The sequence below is a fragment of the Orycteropus afer genome, unplaced genomic scaffold (assembly GCF_000298275.1).
Source record: "Orycteropus afer afer isolate SDZICR_OR568_19922 unplaced genomic scaffold, OryAfe1.0 scaffold00387, whole genome shotgun sequence".
Taxonomy (NCBI): domain Eukaryota; kingdom Metazoa; phylum Chordata; class Mammalia; order Tubulidentata; family Orycteropodidae; genus Orycteropus; species Orycteropus afer.
In genome coordinates, this window is record NW_006921974.1 from 616,656 (window position 1) to 619,315 (window position 2,660).

At 39.8% G+C, this 2,660-nt stretch overlaps 1 pseudogene; it reads left to right on the plus strand.

Annotated features, from left to right (window-relative positions):
- The first annotated feature begins 976 nt into the window (after positions 1-976).
- Positions 977-2,660, plus strand: part of LOC122151316 — a 21,512-nt pseudogene continuing 19,828 nt past the window's right edge.

The following is a 2,660-nucleotide window of genomic DNA, read 5'->3' on the forward strand; positions in this document are numbered from 1 at the left end:
CTAAGTCTCCACCAGCCTGTGCCCATGGAAACCATTCCACCTCTAGAAATATTTCCACCAGGGAACACCCTAGCACAGCTCCAAGTTACTCCTTCGAGCAAAGTATGAGGTCAAAATGATTCTCCAGTCCTAAGACTCATTAGCGTCCCATGAGTGGAACATTTTCTTCCCACAATCACCCCCCAAAAAAGGAAAAAATTAAATTTTAGACCCTCAAAGCAAGTCAATTGAGGAGTCAGTCTATCTGAACAAATAGAGGTGATTCATTAGCTGATTTGTCCTCTCAAAGTAGCAGAGAGGAAGAATTTATTGCTTGTCTCAGTCATCCTTCAAGCTGACCTGCAAAGCAAGCAGATTTAAAGTAACCTTAGCTGAGGATTTTTTTGGCCTGACTCCAAAGCCACTTCCATTATTTGCATTTTACACACACATACACACAGACAAGTGTCTTTGCCATACCAAGGACATTCAATCTCAACACCATTAAATTAAATTTCCTCTAAAATGATGGACTATTATCAAGACTAAATAAATAATGACTAAATAGACTGAGCAGTCCCTCTGGTCTAGAAATGCATATTCACTGCTCAACTTCTCAGACACTCCTTAGCAAAAAGCTAGTTGTGAATGAGGAAGTATTATTTGAACATTCCTTTAAAACCTTTCTTCTCCTTCCCCAGCCCCATTGTCACCTACACACACACCTAGTATAACCACTACCATAACCTTTGACCTAGATAAATTTGGAAAACAGACTTTAAGGTCCAATGTTTCCATTTTGCAGCCATTAGCAGTTTAGCTTTAAACTGCTTGTCTCTCATTTTCCAGCAGTCTCTCTGAGACAAAGTCAGCTCCCATTCCGTAATTCCACAGGCTGCATAATTACATATGGCTTACAGCACTTTAGGGAAATGGGAAGAATGTAAACAGTTCCACCCAAGCACACATTATCAAATCAAGCAGGCAATGTGGGCGGATGGTGTACTATCTCGGACATGACATTAGTACTGAAGGCGGAAACTTCCTCCACAAAATACGGGAAAAGGAGGAGGAAGAAGACAAGGAAGTGTATCTAATATTTCATAAAGCCAAGGTAGGTTAAATTCTCACTGCTAGAATAGTCCTGCTAGTGTCAAATTTTGACAAGAAGGTAAAACTACTGTCAAATTTTTGAAGTCCAAGAAGGAAGCTTCTCTTTCTGACACCAAAACGAACAGGATTGGGCCTTTCCCTATGACCTGATGTTCTTAAAATTCTATGGCTACAGTCCAAACAAGTTAATCTTAATATTGTCTACAGAGAAGAATACTAATAATGCATTCTACTGTTCAGGTTTTCGATGAGTTTAAGTGAAATGAGAGGAGCAGGTAAAAATAAAAGCAGACTCTCAACTACCCACTCTCTCTTACCCCACTACCCATACAATAATATTCTATAAATACCATATTCATTCCTAATGCTTTACCTTTATCCATTCTGGTCTATGAGTTTTCTTTTTAAAAGCCCACCTTGCTCTGATATCTACTTTAAATTTCACCCTTTCCAATAAGTATTCCATGGCTCTTCAATAAACAATAACCCTCCCTTTCCCAGACTTCTCCAGTAATGGTTATCAAACTTTGGCTTGAATAAGAATCCCCTGGAGAGCTTATTAAAACAGAGATTATAAGGTGAGATCCCCACATTTTCTAATTCAGTAGGTCTGAGGTCAGGTCATAAAGGATGCAGCAGTCTGCTTCTGTAAAAATTTACAGACTTGGAAAACCTATGTTGTTGTTGTTGTTGTTATGTGTCATCAAGTCAGACTCAACTCACAGCGACCCCTCCTTGGGTTTCTGAGGTGGTATCACTACAGAAGGAGATTGCCCAACCTTCCTTCTGAGAAGTGGCTGGTGGGTTTGAACCACCAACCTTCTGGTTACCAGTCAAGTGCCTTAGGCACTACACCACCAGAGATCCCTGGAAACCCTATAGGGCGGTTCTACTCTGCCCCACAGGGTCACTTTGAGTCTGAATCAACTCCACAGCATTGGGTTAGTAGATTGGGTTGGAAGTCAGGTCAGGCCCTAGAATTTGCATTTCTAACATGTTCTGTGAAAATAATTCAAAAATGGTCACAGTAGTACATTAACAGAGAACCGCCAGAAATTCAAGCCAGATTCAGAAGAGGACACGGAACGAGGGATATCATTGTTGATGTCAGGTGGATCTTGGGTAAAAGCAGACAATACAAGATGTTTACCTGTGTTTTACTGACTATGCAAAGGCATTCAACTGTATCAGTCATAACAAATTATGTATAATATTGTAAAGAATGGGAATTCCAGAACATTCAATTGTGTTCATGTTGAACCTGTACATAGACAAAGAGGTAGTCATTTGAACAGAACAAGAAAATACTGCATGGTTTAAAACCAGGAAAGGTGTGTGTCAGGGTTGTATCCTTTAACCATACTTATTCAATCTGTATCCTGAGCATATAATAATCCAAGAACCTGGACTATATGAAGAAGAATGTAGCATCAGGATTGGAAAAGTCACATTAACAAACAGGAGAGTGTGGGTGTTCTAGTTACCTAGTGCCGCTCTGACAAAAATATACCACAATGGGATGGCCTTAACAAACAGGAGTTTATTCTCTTACAGTTTGGAGGCTTTAA